Source organism: Plectropomus leopardus, chromosome 3 (genome assembly GCF_008729295.1).
Source record: "Plectropomus leopardus isolate mb chromosome 3, YSFRI_Pleo_2.0, whole genome shotgun sequence".
Classification (NCBI taxonomy): Eukaryota; Metazoa; Chordata; class Actinopteri; order Perciformes; family Serranidae; genus Plectropomus; species Plectropomus leopardus.
This window is the reverse complement of record NC_056465.1, coordinates 17,750,533-17,771,763: the sequence shown is the minus strand read 5'-3', so window position 1 is coordinate 17,771,763 and position 21,231 is coordinate 17,750,533. Positions and strand designations below refer to the sequence as shown.

Sequence of the window (21,231 nt, the reverse complement as noted above, 5' to 3'; positions counted from 1 at the left end):
AGTTCATATTTTATCCCATGTTATATAAACAGCTCATTTTAAAATTACAGGTCTAAGACTTAGAAGCCGCTAAAGTGCCTGTTCTACTAACCTACACTTTACATAAAAAACAGCATTGATACTTACATTTGAGTGGTTTAGTTGATGTTTTTATCTTGAATATTTTTGTTGATAAAATTAGGACCTTTAATGACTAGCTTTTTTTTTTTTATCTAAAAAAGGTCACTTAACATTTTGAAATGCATCTATTCATATTCAACATTCTTTCTGTTTATTTTTCATGTAATATTTACAACAACTAAATCATTTATCAGACTGTAGATGCAATGCAAGCCACATTTTTCTTTAAAGGTCATTTCTTCAAACTATCTCTTGCATCTCCTTTTCTTCTTCCTCCTCCTCTGTAGTGAGACTCGGACCCCTACGCCTCAGCATGCGTGATCGAGATGCAATCTGAACTGCCTGTCAGTTCATACCGCCTGTGTGTGGCTGTTGTTGGTAGGAGGCGCAGGGGGTGGGGGTGGAGGGGCAGGCGGAGAAATAAATAATGCCATCATCAGCATATCATGATGCTATTCCTTATGACGTTTGGATGAAATCTGGGACACAGTTGCATTCATCGTTCAGTGAGCTCTTCCACACAGTTAAACCCACCGACAGCAATGAATGTTGATTGTGACCTTTGCTGGGGTTTGGAAGCTGAAAATATTTTTTGTTTGTTTGTTTGTGGAGGATGGATGGATGCAGTGCTCTCTGTGTAATTTTTCCACTGGCCAGGCCTGTGTGCAGGTGTCTGCATGTTTCACCTCTTTTTTTTCCTTCTTCTTCTTTTTTTGAGATGCTGAGTGACAAAGGCTGGCCACAGGGTACAATCAACGGTCGATGGTTTTTTCAATTTAGCTCAAACTCACCGACAGCGTTGAATGTTCACTCGGGCGAGCACAGACCTGATGGTGACCGGGGATGACAGTCTGCTTAGAGATGCAGGGGGAGCAAGTCTTCTCTGTGGGTGGAAAGGCTTCTAACACTAACCCTCTCTCAGTAAATCGCTCTTTCATTCTGTGAGCGGGAAGGACACTGAAAAAGTCATGAGTGTTTTACCATACTTTGATGATGCTATCTGAGGCTCATCAGATAACTACAAAAGTATAAAAGGAGTATCATTCTATATCTTTTTACATCAGTGCTGGTACATCCAGGGTTTACATATATATATACATATAGAGAGAGACAGACAGACAGACAGAAAGATAGATAGATAGATAGATGCACGCATACATTGCACCTAATACCTAATTCTGCTTTTTGTCTGCATTCTCGGTTTTCGCCATTCACACACTGTACCTAAGGATAAGAGACATGAATAAGGATTCATATACATGAACAAACATGCTGCAATATATGTAAAGTGCAATGTATTATCAGATTAATATTAAAAGAATGTCTATCCCCTGTGCTTTCTTCTACCAAAGCCCTTGCAAAAAAATAAATAAATAAATAAAACCAAATAAGTAGAACTAGCTTTGCCCCACTTCTTCTTAAATCCTTGCAATGGCATTGAGTGCTGTATGGACTATTATCTTCCATGACACTTCTTCATTATGACACCAAAGACAGCGTCAGCGTATAGGATTTTACCTCAATGCAAGTAGCAGTTTGAAAAGGGAAGTCATCTTGAAACTCCTGACTCATAGCGGGCTTTAGTAAACACAGCACCTGGGCGGAGGCTGGAGCTAGTCACCATGTGCTGTATTAAAGCACGGCAGCGCAGTCTCTAGAGAGGCACCAGCATGACTTGAGGGCTTCACGCAAGGTGGAAGATGAGAAAGACATTGGGTGAGAAACTGTCGACTCACCCAGATCAATAGCCTATTTTGTTCTGCTATGATGTGGCGCTATAGACTTTTTTTTGTTTTTTTTCTTCTTGCACAGATACCAGTAAAGAAACTGTCCGCCATCTTGTTCAATGGTTTTATTATACACTGCTGACTCATCGTTGCTCATTATGAGAATATGAAGCGCAGAGTTTGTGAGAAGCAGGAAAATCAAATGCCACAGAGCTGCTGTAGCAATTAGATACGACCTGACAATAAAACTGTGGCAGTGAGTCAAGATGTGGTCAGATGATACATATGGTGCTGCAGCTCTTTACAGCAGGATAAGGAGTGACTAAGATGATGTGGTGGATATCTCATGTCCTGCCAAATCCTCACTGCACACAGAAAATACAAGAGTTAAAAATAACACTGAGCCTTTACTGTAAAGCAAAACAGTTTTATCATCTGAAGTTTTTTTTTTTTTAAGGCTTGGATTTCTACTACATGCCTGACAGCAAAGAGTGTGCTGCTTATTTTTTCTCCTTTAGATCACAAAAGCTGCTTATTTGTTGTCATTCCTTGTATATCTCAGCCCTCTGAAAAGCCTGTCATTTGTGAGCAAAAAACAAAAAAATAATCACAACTCAAAATACCTCAATCAAAATTTAGTTTGTTGGCTGTTGACACATCACCCAAGCTCGGACCAAAAAGCACAGTCCTTGCTGCGAGGGACACCACTAACTCGGCCTCTCTCCTCTCTCCCGAACAGTGATTTGAGTGACAGCGTTGGAATTGACAGAAGTGGATGAGAAGGAATGTCGCTTTATAAGGTCTTCTCTGGCCGCAGGACGAGGGTGACAGTAGGAAGAAAGATCCAGGACACGCAACTAGAGAGAGAAAGGGCCCTGAGCTGACAATGTGGCCCTAATCTGAATGACAAGGTCTGCACATCAGCCCTCAAACCAGCCTGGGTTGGGTGGGGGGAGGTAAATGATGAGAAAGCTGAGGGGAGAGAGGAAGGGGAAGGGAGAGAGCGAGAGGAATCAGAAGAGACAGAAGGAGGAGGAGGAGGAGGAGGGGGAGGGCAGGCAAGGGTGTCCTTCCTTCAAACATGTTGGCCTTAATGGCATGGACAGCTCTGACATTTAACCACTGAATCATTTTTAGATAAGTGGATGTGGTAGTTTGTGTGATGAGAGATGTGACTTGTGAAATTTTCAGGAGGCGTTTTTGTGGCTAAATATAAAGAGCTCTGAAAAACGCCAGGGGAAAAAAATCAGCTAAGGATCACAAAACATGGACAATCTGCCTAACAGGTGAAACAACTTCAATTCAGGCGTAGATGGAAAAGAAGTTGTGACTTTAAGGGGCAGTATATTAGTGTGCAAAGGATAATCTGTGCTGGAGATGTGACCTAAACTCAACTACTGTTGAGATTGTCTTGAGCAACAACATAACCCAGAGTTGGGTCAGTGAAGCTGCTCAGCAGAAGCTGTAATAGGCATCTCCCAAAGGGGAATTACTTATGGATGTGATACCGGATGCCACAGAACAAGGCCACATATGCTGAGCAGATTGTGAATGAAAGAAAGCTGTAAAAAATAAAAATGTCAAAGTTGCTCTAAGCAGCGCTAACAATAGCAAACTAGCAGAACAAGTTTGTGTAACGGATACTGTTAGTATTAGTGCTGTGGACACTGTCAAAACGCCCTAGTAATTCCAGAATGACAAATCATTCAGGAGGTGATCGGATTACTCCAAATTAACAAAAGACCCATCTGTACTCGGTATTACAGTAGCGTGTGAATGTGCGTTTCCTTTTTGTTGAAGGATATCCTTTCATCAAGTGAGATGATGGGAGACCGTTAAAAATGCAGCCAAGCACAGAATAGGTCATATTGGGACATTTTTTGTCCTACTTCTTAGTACTTTTTCTCCATTCCTACAACTCACAATCATCTTGTAGGTGGAAACTAAAAAAATACTACATGCTAAAAGAAAAGATAAAAGAAAGATTAAAAAAAACATTAAAATCACTACAAATGAGGTGAAATCTAAAATCTAAAGCTCAATTAAAAAAAATAAAATAAAACACTACTGAAAATTTTACAATCAACAGTGATGATTTAAGGAAGGATATTAATATCGTTTATTATTATCTAATTTTGGTGAAATTTAAAGTTTTTGAAAAAACAGTTTAAAGTTTTTAATGCACTTCTGAAAGGCTTCTTTATCTTTTCATCGGCTGCTGTGCTGAAATACAGGCCTGCCATTATCACATTAAATTCTATAAATGTGTCTCTATTGCCTCTAATAAAATATTTTGTCACACTGAAGGTATCTAAGAAAAGAAAATTTGCCACTTAGTTTCTAACCAGGCTGTAACTTTTTGGCTTGCCTAAAAACACTTCAGTGGAAACCCCAGTTTATGTCTGTCTCTCCTTCACTCCCTCTCCCTCTCCCCCTCTCTCTCAGGAGGGGGAGGAAATTCCTGGCGAGGGTGCTGTGAGTTGTTGCTCTCTGCCTGCAGGTACAGACCGGCCTCCTCTGTCTGCCTGTCTGCAGATATCATACCGCGACGTGATCTGTTTAGCTGCCTGACTTAATGCTCACCTGCTCACGCGCCTCCGGCTCTGTGTGTGCGTGCGTATGTGTGTTTGTGTGAGTGTGTTATGTTGACTTCTTCTGTCTCCTCACAGCTGGAATGGCGTCTCCCTCTTTATCTGCTGCCCTGCGATTACAGACACACACGCGAGAGAGAGAGAGAGAGAGAGAGAGAGAGAGAGAGAGAGAGAATATGACTGGACGTTTACTACACTGACAAGATATTGGCAAATTTAAACTCTTTTCTAGCAAGCAATTTGTAGCCAACAAGAAACACACGCACAAGGGCTGACAAGCTGGACCAGAAAAAAGGGGGCTGATTACAGTAATTGAGAAAAAGGAAATGAGGAGAGCAGGACTGCACATGCACTAAAACACAGACATAAAACCTTCTTGCATTGCAAGAATTTACCCAAACTAGCTATACCTGTTTGAAACATGCATTTCCATCTAATTTCAATACATCTGAATTTGTTGCGGTTCTTTGCACATCTAAATTAGCAGAAGAAGGGGTTCGATTCCCACTTGTGCTGAAACTGGATGCTTTCCTCTGCGTTCAAAAGGGTCTGGGTGCATCGTGTGCCAAGCGGCGTATTATGTTGTATATTTTTTGTTATTTCATCCTCAGGTTGTTACAGCGCTGACAGATGCAGGCTGACGTGTACAACCACACTCACGAAACACACACACGGACACACTTGAGTAGGGGTCTGAGTCCAGCTGGAGGTGGTCTCCTGCCAGACCTGCAGGCAGGCTGACTGTATTCATATTCATCACACACACGCTGATTGAAACTGACAGGACACACACACACAGCTGGGAAAAAATATCTTCTGGTGAGTAAATCAATATTTCAAGGGCAACCTGCTATTCTAAAATAAATCATAACAAGAAACTATTTTTCCACCTCTGCTGCATTATTCTGTCTGTCTCTGGCTTCTTTTCTGCAATTTTATCTACCATTACAAAATATACCTGTACTTTGCATTTTTGTTTGGGGTTTTTTTTGGTTGTTTTTTTTAAAAGGGAAGACCACTGAGAAAAGAGAAATGGGAATGAATGTGTGTGAGAGAGACAGCCACAATTTGATGTAGACTAGCAGCAGTGAGTAATGTCATGAGAGAGGAGCAGACTGGGGAGAAAAAGCGAGAAGTGAATAATAGCCAATAGGCTGGGAGAGCGACAGGAGCGAGAGAGATGGAGGAAGAGTGCCTCTCTCTCTCTCTCTCTCTCTCTCTCTCTCTCACACACACACATACACACACACACAGCAGAGACTCCACAGGGCGCCAAATAATAACCTTCCTTGTCATTATCATCGCCCAGCCAAACCGCTCTCCACCTTCTTCCATCTTCAGCACAATCATTGCCCTATCGTTTACAGTGTGCTGCTAAATGGGAACATCAATAGACACATCCATTAGCAGTGCAAGTCCTTTCCTCTCTGATTCTCAAGTGCCTTAATAGCTGGCACACACACATACACACACTCTCTCTCTCATGCTGTACCTTGGCCGACTGTTAACCAAGCTAGCCTCGCGCAGGCAAAGCTGAATTGATGAAGTGTGTCATTACAGCTGGTTAGTAACATGGTTGCTGCGAGGGCGGTGCCATCAGTTAACCTGAAGCTAGAAACTATGAGGATGGAGCTGCTTCCTGATTTAGGTAGCTTTCATACAAGCAGCACTGTTCTTTTATTTATGTATTCATAAATTTATTTTGCTCATGTCTGCACTACTATGATGTAATATTTTTTTTTCCCAAAGACCTCCGTTTTATATTCCTTGGCACCGATTGCCCATGATAACTACCAAAGTCTTTCTGTATGTATTACATAAAAACAACTGCCAATCCGGAGAAACTTTCTCTGGGAAAGACCTGCCAGACATCAGGGGTTAAAATAAAATACATAATAAAATACTACTGTGTACTACTTATTAATAATAGCCAAACTTAAAAGCACTGATTTGTAAAGTTAAACAAAATTTAGGCCGTGAGACCACCCTTAACAAACCAATCTAAGACTGGTATAAGACAGATGTGTTAACTTCTCTTTTCTTCTATTTTAGTCACTGTAGTAGGTTTTGTTTTGTGTTGTTGTTGGGTTTTGTTTTTGTTTGTCTGTTTTTTTGTACACCTCTGTATGATAACCTGGAAACATACTGGACAAATCAATGTAAATTGACTTTATTTATTATTTAATTTATTGCGTTCACAAAACAAACATAGAGGTTCCCTGCTCATGAGAAACACACAATTATCAGCCCAAATGTAATTTGTGGAGACCAAAAACTAAAAGCCTAATCAACTATACAAGAGGCCAATCTTATTTAGAAGTGCATTAATACCTTGTTAACCTCAGTCTGAACTTCAGTCACTGTTAACTATAGTTGCAAATTAAGTGCGGGCAGCCATTTGACAGTTTAATGAACGTCAAAATACACCCTGCCCGAACCCATCCAAAACAGTAGCGGAATGAGAAAAAGATAAGGAGGGACAAAAAGGAAGGGCAAATACTGCGAGTGGAGAGGGAGGGAAGGGTTTCCCACAATGCCGCCTCACACACTGTAATTTCAGCATGCATGTTTTTTTTCTCTTGTGGATGAAGGGCGAAGCAGGATGCTGGGAAGTCTGGGAGGGGCACAGGGTGGGTAAGGGGGGATGGATGTGGGGGTTTGTGGGATATGTGGTGCAGCTGTTAAACTTGACTTGTGGAGATTGGTTTTGACGGATGGAAATAGAAAAAAAAATGAAGCAGGCTTTGTTCATGCACACATGCAGGCACACTACAAATGGCATGCATGACAGCAGACACAATTCAATTTGAAATAACATTGCATAAATTAAGATTCGTTCCAAAAATGAGACATCCATTTTTAAAAACACATTCTTTTTATATTAGTATTAACAAACTACTTTTCAGAAGTTAAATTACCGTGTACAATTAATTTATTTTCTTTAACTTAATTACTGAATTTAGAGCATTTTAGCATAGAAGTAATCAATTTGTCTTTAAATTACTCAGAAGAGAAAATAACACTGGATAATGAGTTTGTTTTCTCACATTCACACCATTATTGTCCCCCTAATTCAGTGGTGTCTGATTCTTACCGTAACAGACATACACACACACACACACACATCGCATGTGTGTGTGCGTGTGTATGGCAGGATGGAGGTAGACCGCAGACAGACTCTAGGTGCCATTGGACATGTGTGTGTGTTACTGTGTGCCTCATTCATGTCTGGACCTGGACAAAAAAAAAAACAGAGGAGAAGAAAGCACACAATAAATTCAGGTCTTGTTTGGTAAACCGTGTTATTAAAATGTCATACACACACATACACTCCCGCTGTGATGTGCACGTAAATTATTCAGCAACACCGACTGATGTGTGGAACAGTATTAGCTGTAATAAGTCTACACTTTGATGTCGTATGTACAACAAGCCCACTCACAGCCCAATTCCTATTTACACTCTGGGTGGTCTTTAGAAACAATGACAAGCAGCCGCTGTGTGTGTACATTAACACGTGATTCATCTTTAAAAAAAAAAAAAAAAAAGAAAAGATGTTTGGAAGTAGGTTAGGTGGTTTAAAGAAAAAATACTGTAATGCCTCATGAATAAGAGCCCCGCTAACACAAACATATGGAATCGGCCTCCAAAGCCACTTTGCAGTTTGCAAAATCAGATCTTGATAAAACATTCGTGCTATTGTGTGCTGCAATTATGTCTTTTCTAATAAAGCCGAAATGTCACTAATGCTGCTTTTATGTGGCAGCCCTGAACACAATAAAGAATTTTGAGATAATAAAAGCACTGGCTGGAAATAAAACTGGGTGTCTGACATGCCCATAGCTCTATGAGACTGGGAATGATGCACACTGAGACAGAATGAATTATCAAAAAGAATTTCTGATTATAGCATCTTAAATTGACCAGATGGTATTCAGTTAGACCTATACATGATCTACTTTGTTTGAAAAAAGACATTGAGTAAACAAACATAATTACAACTGACAAACATGCCATTAACTTCTTTTCAATAGCGGTGGGTGTGTCATGGTACAATATTATTGTGGTTTTAAATGTTTTGCATTATGCTGAGTATTACAATTAACACACACACACACACACACACACACACACATCTTTTTTCAGCTGCAAAATATGCCCCCACAAGGAAAACTTTTTTTAGTCTAATAAAAGACAGTTTTCACTCTGCTCATCTAACTTCAATCATTTTTATTGCAACAAATGAATCTAGGGGACTTAAAAAGCCATTGATTTTATTATTCCAGTAGGCAAAAAGTTTAATATGTATTTATTTTCAAATATCAAAACTTGGCATCCTTGTGTTGATACAATATTTACACACAAAATATTGCAATGCTATGCTGTCTTTTTGCTTTCTACTTTTCAATGATATCGCAAAAAAGTGTTCTAAGGGTATAAGTGTGGGAAAGGTTAAAACATAGTCCATGTGTGTAAGTCTTTCCAGTCTTTGAAAGGCTAACATTGCACACTCCCTACAATAATCTTGCCTAACTGAGAAAGAGGTAAAAGTAAGTGAACTGGGGCTGCAAATTATTTTCTTGGTTATTCAATGCATTGTTTGGTCTATAGTCAGAAAGGGATGAAAATTTAAGTCACAATTTTTTATTGCAGATTCATTTTATGATAATTGACTGACCAGCTTAACATTGTAGCTCTAAAGTGAATGGTAGTATATCATGGTATAATTTACACTTCAGATAATTTAATTCAGAGAACAGCGAACAACCCTTCTGGAGCATAAGGAAAGCATTAAAACCATGAGTGTCTTATGTGTGGACATGAATGACATTATCTGACAATAAATAAATGAGAATATGCACTTAATATTATTATTATCATCACTACGTAGTAGTAGTAGTAGTAGTATTGAATCACATGACACTTTTTCCATCATGGTTATTCTCTGCATCCCCTGATGCTTTCTTTAATTTGAGTGCCATTTGGTCTCCCATTGTTACTAATAATGAGTCACACTGTGTATTCTGAAAGCTCCAGGTTCATTTGTAGTCAATAAGCACATTAAAGTTCCTGTGGAGGACAATGTTTATCAGAGTTTTGCTTTTTTTGTTGTTTTTTTTTTCTTTTGCCTAACCCAATGATTTCTTAGAACACCATGCTGTTGGTGGTTTTAAAAAGTCCTTATTACTTCTGTGCTCCGTGGACCATTTAGTTGTTGGCAAAAATGCAAGCGAGTGGTCATAGTTAGATGTGGCATATACAAGTGCCTCTAAATAAAGATACCTAAAAGTCTAAATGTGCTGTGTTTGAGCATGCATGCATGTCCTAACCAGTTACATTTTTGGTTTGTGTAAACATTATAAACAGTGGAGTTTTGAACCTTAAATGTGATCCAGGACCTGACCTTTGATCTTAAACTACACATTTCTAAGGCCAACTTCAAACTTGACATGTTATTATATGTAGTATTTTACGCTCACATCAGGCTGTTTTTTTATCTCATATTATATGCACCGAGTCCCATGTATTATTTAAAGCAGTCTAGACATGGCTCTAATGAAACCCACGCTAGAAAAATAACACCACAGTCCTAATAAATGGAGCTGAAAATTCCTAGAAATTATATGTGCAGTCTGAAAACCTAGTTGCAAAATGAAAACACACACAGAAAGAAGAAAAATCTCACCAAAAGGTTACTGAAAGGTGGCTTGCTAACATCTACTTGCAAGTGAAATATAGTTCCTCTGAATTCCTTTCAGCCGGATCTACATTCACAGAGAAAAGAACAATGATTGACCTTGGCCTGATGAAAAATTGCCTCAATTGTTCATACTTCACTTTGATGTTAAATACAGCGAAACAGGGCCGCACAGGAAAGCTGCTCGCCACAGCTGAAGGAGAAATTAAACCTTTTATGCCGCTAAGAACTACCCCCCTCGCTTCTGTTTCTAAAGTTCCAACTCTGTTCGATTGCCTGCCTCTGCCAGAATATACATTCAATTTACTGTTTCTGTCTTGCTGAGGTAACGTATCCTTCAGCTACTGCTCTTTTCTATGTTCTTTCAACAATGTTTTTTTTTTTACCACCTCCTGCATAATTTCTCTCCCACCCCTCTGTTTCTCTTTCATTGTTTTTGCTTTCCTCTACTCCCATCCCTCTCTCTTTCTCTGCCCCAGTAAGCAGACTTGCAGAGACCAGGGAGGGCACCTCAGTCATTAAGGTCCCGGCACGGCGTCACCAATTTATGCTCTCATTAACAGATCCATGTGCTGCACAGTACATTAACAAAAAAAGAAGAAAAAAAAACAACCCAGGACCACCCACATGTTTAGGCCCCCTCAAAACAAAATGCAACAATAAAAGATCTGTGTTCTCTCTGCCGGCTAAATGAGCCAATTCACACGAATGGAAAAAACAGAAGTTGCAAATTAACGGACATTTGAGGGCTCGATGGTACACAGGGTGTTTATGTGTTAACGAGAAGATGCAATTAATCAGGATCGGGAGCTTGAAAAGCCCTTGTTGTGGGATTGCCTGGCCTTGCAGTTTTTGTGCTGTGTTTTTTATACAAAATAAAGGAAGTCTTGTAAAAATTACAGTTTGTTTCCAAATGTGTCAGAAAATAAAGTGTGTGTGTGTAAGCCAGTTAGATGTGTTTACTCACTAAGACATACTGTATCCTTCCCCAGAAAAACAATAATTTCTTGGTTAGAATGAGTTTTCAAACTGCGCTGTGTTGCATCAGAGGAACGAATAAGCAGTGTGCCTGAAGTCCTGCAAAACTGATGCAAACACTTTATCTAGTGATACTGGTGATGTTTTTCTCTGTACCGACTGCAGAGTCAAGCAAATAAACCCAGCTAGAAGTTATCAATGAACACCCTACCTTGCAATTTGGGGCTAGTTCTTCAGCGTGACTTAAAGGGAAAAGAACAAGACGAAACACTGCAAGAGTTAAGAGTTCAACTTCCACTGGGCCACCCATGGTTGAAATGTAAGATACTTGGTAGAGTATGTCTGCTCTCTAAGGAAAAATCCACCAATTACATTTTTTTTCCTGCAAGTTTTGTCTCAGGGTTCTTTGAGCTAAATAAGTGCATGCAGAAAAAAAATATCTTGAAGAGTAGAGAAGCATTTATGGTCATTGCGGTAACCTTATACATGTATGACTTTTTTAGGATCAGATGGCTTCAGTTCAATACTTAAATAAAGTTCAGCTTGAAAATGAAGGCTTCCAGATAAGTGGCCTGATGTTAAAAGTTGATTCTGTGATGAAATGCAGAGACCCACGGTTGTACCTCTATGAATGTCAGGTATGTCTGCCAACTGCTGTGATCAGTTTGGATTTTTTAAGTCCCTGTGCCTTGTCCAAACAACCAACAGACGCACCAGTGAAGGAAACAAGTGACATGGCTGTTTGCATTTCTTTACCTTTTATGTCTGAACATACTATATACACCGATCTTTGTGCTTTGTCAGAATTAGTCTGTGTTCTTCCCATATTGCGGCTGTTTGTAATAAAACTAGCACAGGCATGTAGAGCTAGACCACCCAGAGCAGCTACCCAAACACCCTCCTTACTCACAAAAAAAAGTCACTAGGCTTAATTATATCCATCCTCTGGGCGTGTCTTTCTGCCCAAAACAGACATCTGAGCCACCCCCCCACCAACAGGCCACAAACCTCACAGAGGCCTTATGGAAAGAACTTTTTGGTGAACACATTGACCTTAGATGGAAATAAACCCATTCAGTACTGCGTGGAGTTATTTTCCACTGAGGTTACAAAGACAATCTGATTTTTATATTGTTTATTGTTGGATTATCTCCTCCTGCACCCCCAGGACTTGTCAATGATTCCACACTTTAAAAGTTCCCGCAGAGGCTCTTTTGATAACAACATCTGCAGGATGTCAAAATCAAGTGGGTGAATTGTTTACCATATCAAAAGAGGTAGGATGAAATACCAATAATATCAAAACCTGCACAAAGCCAGGCGCTTAGATGAAAGAAAGTAAAAGACAAGACAATGCACGTGTGTGTGTGTGTGTGTGTGTGTGTGTGTGCCCACGCACGCCCATACGTTGTAATAAGGAGGCGTCTGCTCCAGGGAGGAGGTTGTTGTGACTGCACTGTTCTTTTTCATGATCTATAATTTTCAAGCTGGCAGTGTGAGGGGGCAACCTCATGGTGTCCACAATAGAGAGACATAAAGACATAGAGAGAGAGAGTCTACACAGGCAGGACCCCAGTGGCTATCTGCCAGACAAATCCTCCCTGGGCTTTGATCCTCAGCCCACTCTACCGTTTTTGTTTTCAGGCAAACAACTATGTTGCGTTACTGAAGTGCAACTAGATTCCAAGGTCCCCTAAAAACTTAAGACTTAAAATCTACTGCAAAAACTCAAAGGAACACAAGCACAAAAGAGCTACTTTAAGATGGATCTGGCTAAAAATAAAATGCTCAACACTGCTGTTCACTCCTTCCTTTCTAATGTTTTTGATACGCTATCCACCACAGATCAAGGGGTTAATCTGCTTCTGTTGTATTTTAGCGGAGATGCTATCGAAGGCCATTTGTTCCAAGCAGCGAGGCTAATGACCCTCAGCCGACGCTTGCCGTTTGGCCAGAAGAGAAAGGGAAGGTAAGTAACCTCATATATTCTCCAGGGCTGAGCTAATGAGAGGGAATGGGAATACGAGCTACGGTCCATCATCTACTTAGGACCCAGACAGCAGTGCCGTCGTCCTCCCCTGAGTGTAAACACACACACACACACACACACAAACACAAGCACAGAAAAACCCGAATAGAAAACCCAACCATCCTCCCCTACTAATTTTACTTGTCTTGTTAAGTAAATGTACTATGTGTAGCATTTTATCATCAATAAGTCAATACCACATTAATTCTGAGACACTGGTATCATTACTGTAAAATAGGAGTTCTATCATCAAGACAGCTGGCAGCTTCCTTTGACCTTTTAACTGCATATTTGTAGATTTTGTCAGTCTGCTAGTTTGCTTTATTGCACAAAAGATTACAAAGATGTCATTTTTTTTTAGCGCAAAACAAAGCAAGTGAAATAAATGGAGTATAAAACTAACACTGATGGTCAAAGGCCATCAGTCTTCTGGACAATGGTTGCACTTATATAATGTATTTTTATGCAAATAAACCACAATCTAACATAGATATAGGACTTACATTTAAAATGAAGCACGTAAGACTTCTGAAATAGTTTTTTTCAGTTGTTTTTGCATCTTGATGTAAAAGACTCTTCATCGTAAATGACAAAAAGAGGTATTTATGAAAATAAATTTCAGGGCTCTTTGCGTTCTTATCGTCAGCTTATTGTAGCATAAGCTCCTTAAGGTCGCAGCCAAACATGGACGAACACATGAAAGACGTATAGCCGAGGTTTGGATGGCCGCGGCCATGTGAGGCTGAGTGAATTCTGCAGTGATGGGAAAGCAGCAGGGGGTCCACTCCTCTGCCTTTATTCGATTCAATTCGAGCCTGGCTGCTTCTTTCACTCCTCCGGCATGCACGGGAATATTTATGCATGTGTATGTGGAAAAAGAGAATGGGTACAGGAATAAGTACTCTACTGCACTCAGTGTATGCGTGCGTGTATATAAGTGTGTTTGTGTGTGTGTTGGTAATACCTCCAATGGCAGACTAATGATAGGTCTTATCGACACCCAGCAGTGAATGCAGGCCTTTGTCTCCTCTCGGGACGCATTATGGAAAGCTTAGGGGGCTGCCTTTGACTCCTTTTCATTCTCTCACCCACTGATAAAACCCAGCACAAAAAAGGCAACTGTTATACGGCTCCTGTAGCGTGGCAAGTTGAGGCACAATACACCCCTGTGCCCCCGCCATTAAAATGAGCAAAAGTTAGACACACAGCTCATGAACTCAGCATAAGTCACTGACAAAAGATAAAAATTAATTCTGGAATTTACATTTTGGAAAAAAAAAAACACAACGCCTGAAATTACTATTCATTTTGTATACACAGCACATAGGGGGACTGGATGGAAAAGGAAAACCACAAGATGCGTGGGCTTCATGAATGCAGTGACAGCGGGTAGTAAATTGTTCCAAATTAAGTGATAGAAATATACGACTGAAAGATCCAGTATGTTGGATTTAAAGGGATGTATTGGCAAAAATGGAATATAACATAATAAGTATAATTTCTTTAGCATGTGTGATCACCTGAAAATAAGAATTGAGCATTTTCATTATCTGAGAATGAACTGATAATATCTACACAAGGAGTGGGCCCTCATCCACAGTGTACCTCATAATGCACTGGCATCTTTCTACAGTAGCCATAAATGAACAAACTAAACACTTCATCTAGACAGAGCCATTCACATTTTAGTATTGGCCACTGTAGTTAGCTACCCCTTTGCAACAAACTGAACAGCATCAGAAAACCACTGGTTTAGAATGTGAAACTGTTTTATTCAGTGATTTTAGCTGTTTAAATCACCAGGTCCATTTGTTTTCAAGAGGAAGAGAGACCTCTGCGGATAATTTGGTTCCCTATAAAAACAAAACTCCTGAAAACTTGGCACATGGGAGAAATTTCAGCTCGTTGCAATCTGCAATCATGACTGCTAGTTGCCACTAAATCCTTCACACTGCCCCACTAAACATGCATTAGTAGTGGCTAAATGGATTTTTTGCCGTCATTTCAATCTGTTTCATTTGAATTCTAAGTTATGTCACTAAGTATTTCAAAATAGATTGTTATTTTATTTGTAAGTCATTTATTCTGCTCACGGATACATCTATTAAATTTGTAGACATCTGGTCAGCCTAAATATATAATAGATGCATGTAGCTGAAGGCTTTTATTTGACAAGGACTCTTTTTATCCTCCATCTTTTATGATTCATGCTCCCAAACATTTCATAGCACTTTCACAGTACTTAAATTGATGCCTCATTTTGAAACAAGCACTGATATTAATGTTTTTTTCCATTCAAATGCATCTCCAGGTATGTATAAACAGTTAAAAAATGAGTGCCTTTCTCCCTCTTTCCACATTGCTTTTCTCTGCCTCTGAAGGCAGTTAGTTACTGTGCTTACTTGAGGGGTTAGAGGTTGGGGCAGGGTCTCTTAGACAAGCATTTTATGAAATGAAAATGTTTTCCTTTCCAATGATGGCAAGCGTTACTTCTCACGTTTTTAAGAGTTCAGCATACAGCTCCTTGGGGAAGCATAGCCATTTCTACGGTCGTTTCCTGCTGAGTCAATAAAACTCTCTCTCTCTCTCTCTAACTCTGTTCTTTCTCAGCCTTATTTCCAAGTGGTTATTGTAAGAAATAGCACGATTACATTTTATTTTTACTCTCGGTTCTCTGTCTTTGTATTTTTCCTCTTATTCCCCTTGTCTGTCATCCTACATTCACCTTTTCTTTCCAGTCTGATAACTCTAAGGGGATCATTAAGGTGCAGAATTTTCCTCTCTTTCCCTTTCTCTCGTTATTCTCTTTCTCAACCTCAATTTTAAGCAAAATAACATAAAGAATATTCAAACACAGACCTTCATTGAATTGCTCTCATAACAATTCAAAAGAAAGCCCCCCCAGGCCAAGCAGAGAGGATTTAGAGGCCTCATTTAGTAGACAGGTAGACTCAAGACTCCCCCATCCCATCCCATCCCTCACAGCAATTAGATAGAGGCCAGGAAGTGCAGTATTTTATGACCTTATAAAGACATTAGAGGCATCGCTCTATTGGCCCTCACCCCCCACTTCTCTATTTACCAGTTCTACAGTAACTCTCCCCTTTTTGGCTTTCTCTCATGGATAATTCTCTCATGCTCACTTTGAAATCTTCCCCACCAGCCATCTCTTTCCCTTTCTTGTTGATTCCTACTCTCTCTAAAATCTTGTCTGCCCACCACCGTCTTTCTCTGCTTTAATTTTTCTATCTCTACCCCCTCATGCCCATCAATCTTTCACTCATCCATCCATCCATCCAGTCATTTTCAGACTGCCGTGGCTTCAAACTCAATAAAAGCTCTCATCCTAATCTTTAATCCTCTGGTGGTTGGTGGGTGTCTTCGCTGAGGGGGAAAAGGCTTTGATAGAGGAGAGCACTCTGTTGTTCTGTGCTTTCCTTTGTGCGGACACAAATGTTACCATTTTCGACACTTGTCCATCAGGCTTTTATGCCCATTCCCCAACTAGAGTATGTCCCCCCCGCCATTGTAAACCATCGTCCATCATTTGCTGGTTATTTTGCGTGAGCGTGAAACTGACAATTACTCGCTCTGTCCCCCAGTCCTGCAGTGAATCAATACGAGTTGACGGAGTGACTCATTTGTCTGTCATTTCCCCATATGCGTTTTTTGAAATATGAAACCGTGTGACACATTGTGGCTTCAGCCTCGCAACCCCGCCTCAGTATACAAAAACGGACACCGAAAGAGAACCATGGTGCTTCTTCAGTCTTGCAGCTTTTAAAGCCAGCTTAGACAGACTTGGCTGCTCCTGAAAGACCTTCTTCCACCGGAGCAGAGGGCAGACACACTTGAGAGGAAGAAGGGTTAAGAAGAAAGAGTGGTGGCATGTCGGTATACTTGCTTACAACATCCTCCACCTTTTTCCTTTCTTTCTTCCCCAGACTACACTTGCATCATTTGACTAGTTCCAAAAACAATGGGATTGTGTGTAGCTGTACAACTTGTGACTTCACTAATCCCTGTTGGTTGATATATAGCACATCCATCAAAAGAATGATGAAAGGAGTAGAAGGAGGCCTTTCTTTCTCAAACGAGTTCAAAACCCACGTCGTTTAAAAAACGTTCTGTGTCCAAATGGGGTGATTTGTACAGATCTGAAATGTGGGGAATTCCAATATTTAAAACAGAATATGTTTGGCATTGGACCGTCCCTTAGAGGATATTTTCCTGCTCTTTTAAATTATCACTCTGCACCCCCACAATTCTCCTAATCTCTTTTATCATCATCCTCTTCCTTTTAAAATGGTGGAATGTCCTTTTTTGATTGTTGTGGATGTTAGAATGATTGCAACAGTGTGAGTATTGAGAGAGACAGAACTGAAGAGAGTTGAAAATGTGAGAAAAGACAGACGACTGCACGGTTCAGGCAGACTGAAAAAAGTAAATGAGAGTGAAAGACATGAAAAGCTAGAAAAGAGAATTGAGTTCAACTGGACCGCGGTGATATGAAATGAGTTGAGCTGAACTGAAATAAGCTGAATTGAATTTGTTCTGTCTTCTGCAGAACGTCATTGCGAGGTACAGTTCATTGTGTAAGTATTTCTCACAGACGAAAAAGTAGTGATGTTGGAGGACATTTGCACTGGCAGGGCATGCCAGAAAGACAGTAAGTATTAGGCTGTGTATTGAAAGAGTCACAGATTTATTTCCCTTTTGTGTTTGTTTCTGAAAAAAATGTATTGAATATTGAACCCTGTTGCTCATTTGTGCATTCCCATTTTCACTTTTTTTGTATCATGGTTGTACTGTAACCTGTACCCAGTTCATGGAAGCTTTTACATTTGATGTTGGGGGTAAGAATGACCCTGTCATGGAGTACACTGGATCTCCTATGACTGAAAGTAAGACTGGATCCAAAAAAAGCCTTACCACAAAAAACCCACCATTGCTATTTTAACCTTTGGATGCAGGGTTGAGGTTGAAAGGAGTCTCATCAGAAAGGAAGATGACAAGAACTGAGAAAAACAACATTTTCTTTTCCTCGCACTGCATCTCCTTTTTAACCATCCCCCTATCTGTGTACGGTGGCAGCCATTCTGACTGTGCCTGCGTGGTAGAAAATGATTTACTGCTGCTTTCAGCCTCACACAGAGAGAGTGAGAAGATTACTCTCTGAGAGACTGTGCGCTTTGGGAAGCGTTGAAACACAGTTAAAACAATAAGGTGGCTCTTTTCCCAGTTTCACTCCTGTGTTTTGCCTTTGGGCTATGCTGTTCTCCAAGGTAATGTTTTTTTTTCACTCCCTGCATCCCTGAAATGTTGGATTTTGTAAAATTGTAATGGATACTGGAAAATCCTCAAAACATGAAATAGATTCTCTGTTTTCTGACACAAAAAGCATGTGATAAAACAGGTGGAGACTGAATGTGGTGGGATACAGTAACGATTAGGAAAAGGATTAAATAAGATCAATAGTGTTCTATTTGCACACCGTAAAAGAGCTCTCCTCTCTTACACACTATTTAATCCAAAACTATACATTTTTACAAATATGTATTTTTGACAACACATTATTCAAAGGTTAGACTGGACACTACTCAATGTATCCTTATACAACGGTACATATGATATCCTAAAAATTACTGCCCCTTGCATGACGTTACGTCCTTAATATAAAGTTACGTAAATAACATAAAGTTACTGAGGTTAGGTTTAGCGAAAAGAAACATGGTGATGACGTAATGACTCAGGGAAAGTCCTCTATTTTGAAAGCAGTCTGCCACCCCAACCTACCTCCTAACTGGACCACTCCGGACATCTTCCTTCTTTACTCACAAAAGCCCATTGATCACATAACTGCAGCCTTACAAAATATGTGAATTTTGCACGAAATACTGGCTAATGATTATGATGGGATATGTACAAATTTTGTTGCATTGCTTTTTGTAGGAAAACATACAGTGTCTGAGGACAACCTGACTGACCCTCTGTTCCATCAGTGTTAGCAGCCTTTCTAATGAAAGTATTCTGATATTGTAACGCTTTTTTGTTTACTTTTGGATCAGTACACAGAATTCATGATTCTTGGATTTAATTGATTTAAATCGTTTTTGTTTTAATGGTTTCTTATACTGCCTGTTTAATATTAAATGAAACAAAAATAAAGTTCTCCATTAATTATGAATTTTAATTATAGACCGTTCTTCGGTTGCTGTGTTCAGTAGGAAAACACTGAGGAGAATAACATCCAGCCAATGTATGATACTTAAATTGTTTCAGCACTTGATTAGCCACAATCATGTTGATAAAAATCCATGTTAACCAGTCCCACTTGTGTAATTTCTACATTTCCTGATGATCTAATCATAGAAATCAATAAATATATCAATGCACACGGATAATAATTGCTTGAGGGTTCCTATTCAGTAGAGAGAAATGAATGTGAGTGGAAAACAGATTTAAAAAATGGAGATAAACGAAATGTTGAAGATGCAGCAGGTGACTCAACCTTCACCGGGTGGCTGTGACTGAACTTATGGGCCAGGCACAAGAACAAACACTGACGCACTTAAAAATGAAACAAAATCACATACGCATACATGCAAACACCAAACCCACCCCAGGTACACAGCTGGCTCAGGCAATCAGGTTGAAGGGCAACAGAGGACAGACAGACAACACAATGTACAACCCAGGGGCAAACTGAGCTCTCTTACCTCTTTTTCAACGCTCTTGCGTTTTCCTCGTTTGCTCTTCTGCTTCCCTTCGTTCCCTCTGTGGTAAAGGCTAACGCTGCTAGCGCTTGTTCTGTTTCTTCTTCTCGTGCCAGCTCCTTTCATGGACAAGAGAAGGGACAGAAAGAGGAGAGGAACCATTAAGATACTGTTTGGAATGGATAGATCTCCAACAGCACCTCACATCAAGAAAAATAAATATATAAAATACTCCATTCATAGTGGTGGTCCTTGTGGAATTGCAGTTATTGCCTCTAAAATTCAGTTATCTTTCAAAACAGTTCCTTAGTTGGTGTGTAGAAAGAATGTATGAACAAGATGGGTGCAGAGATTACAAATCAATGCGGTTCATGACCTGAAGAAGAAAGTGTTACATGAACTTTGAAAGTCAAGATATATTCTGTAATGTTGTATTTCACCCAAGTTGTTGGGTAACTATTAAAAAAAACAAACAAAAGAAAAATGCACAGTTGAAAACCTGAGCAAGGCTTAGCGACAAAAACCAGGGTTATATTTGCAGAGTGAAGCATGCTTGCTCAATGTAAGGATGAATGAGGTTCAAATTGGGGTCAGAGAGCACTGAGTAGCAACCAGGGGGAAAAAGAAGCCATAGAATGATGATTATTATGCTCCTATATGGCTGCATGATTGCCATTTACAATGTGCATACCTGTGTTGGCTTGTTGCTGTGTCCATTTCATCGCTCAGTTTTTGTTTGCGGAGACTAAGTTGACATGTAATTGTGCTTGAATGATATTATCATGGTCATACTGCTTCGTAAACTGACAGGGTTTGTGTGTTTGTGTAGGTGGCGTCTTACAGTGCACTGATGAAATTGCTAACAGCTGTGACAGCAGCCATCACGCACACACATACAGACACACACGCTTTTCAGCCATCTCATTCGTAGCATACAGCTGCACAGATAAAGCACAAGGGTTAAGCAAATATTGTACAATGGTCAGGAAACAATGAACCATCCCCATCCCTCCCCTATCTCTCACATTCACTCACTCACACCAACTGCAGCGTTGCACAGAGTGTGGCAACCGTGTGTCTGGGTGCGTGTGAAAAACTGACTGGCACTGCTTGTCCTCTTTATTACTGTGAACAGAACAGACACCCCTGCTCCCCTCCCATTCATTTTAATCTCTATTCTTAATGATAAACCTCCTCAGTCACACTCTCGCTCCGTCTGTACCCCTCCACACGCACCCCTCCAGCCTGGTGTCGACCCCTTCGCAAAACCCCAACGGGGCAGCAACAGTGCTCCTTTGTTTGCCCTCCCCCCCCCCCCCTCTCTTCTTGCCCCCTCGCCCTGCCCCGGACGATGCTGGTTGGCGGGGACAGA

At 40.2% G+C, this 21,231-nt stretch overlaps 1 long non-coding RNA gene across 1 annotated transcript in view; it reads right to left on the bottom strand.

The window, feature by feature from the left end:
• Window positions 1-4,129: 4,129 nt before the first annotated feature.
• The window catches only part of LOC121941289, a 28,269-nt gene continuing 11,167 nt past the window's right edge, over window positions 4,130-21,231 (bottom strand). Inside the window, exons 2-4 of the long non-coding RNA XR_006105736.1 lie at window positions 19,863-19,978; window positions 7,533-7,672; window positions 4,130-4,548 (exon numbers count right to left, since the gene is read on the bottom strand). This is a non-coding gene — a long non-coding RNA (uncharacterized LOC121941289). The remainder of the gene's footprint in view (window positions 4,549-7,532; window positions 7,673-19,862; window positions 19,979-21,231) is intronic.